Consider the following 989-nt stretch of genomic DNA (forward strand, 5'->3'; position numbering starts at 1 on the left):
ACAACAACAACAAGAGTCAGCCGCGGTATTTCGATGAGACGCACGCATCTGACCTCCTTACTCTCTCCCTTCCCTCTCTCTCTCTCTCTCCCTTCCAGGCTTTTGAACTGCGCCGCATGCTGCTTGTGGGTGTATGTGTCTCAGTTTTCAGTTTGTTCCTCCTCTTTCTTTTTTCTTTCGTTTTTTTTCTCCCTCTTTTGTTTTCTTTTCTTTTTGTTAGTTGTTTCATGTCTGTTGTTCCGAATTTCCCAATGCAGACACACACAAAAAAAGAATCCCCTTCCGCACTCTTCATTCATCCACCGCACACACACGCACGTGTATTACTCGCAACAGGGATAGTGGCAGTGGTAGCAGTAGTAGTAGCAGCAGCAGCAGTAGTAGTAATAGTAAAAGTAGCAGCAGCAGCAGTAGTAGTAGTTGTAGTTGTAGTAGTAGTAGTAGTAGTAGTAGTAGTAGTAGTGGGGGTGGTGATGCCGCCTGTTGTCCCTCCGCTCCTCTCCTCCTTGCCCGTTTGTCTCTCCCCCCTCTCTCTCCCTCCACCACTGAGCCGTTCACACCGAAGAAATATATATAAAGATTAAAAAAAGAACACGCGCGGAAACACACACACACGCACACGCATGCACAGACAGCACAGACAGACAGATAGACAAGCACTCCACAGCACGGGGCAAGACGGGTAGACGGCGCATCATTATGCTGCTGCGTGTTTCCTTTTTTTTCTGTTACTGCCGTCCCCGTCGCTGTAGAAGCAGTAGTGGCCGCAGCAGCGCAGTCCACTCCCTCCTTGACATTCCCCTCCCCATCCAATAATCTCTTCGCATTTATCCTCTTTTTTCGCTCTTTGTGTTTTATATATATATATATATATATACCAGTGAACTACATCAGTTCGTCGCAATCGTTCCCACTCACTCAGCGGCTTGTGCTCTTTTTGTTCTTTTTTTTGTTGTGATTGTTAATTTGCAGTATTCCCCCCCCCCCCT

Source organism: Trypanosoma grayi, assembly GCF_000691245.1.
Source record: "Trypanosoma grayi strain ANR4 Tgr_1810_V1, whole genome shotgun sequence".
NCBI classification, from domain to species: Eukaryota; Euglenozoa; class Kinetoplastea; order Trypanosomatida; family Trypanosomatidae; genus Trypanosoma; species Trypanosoma grayi.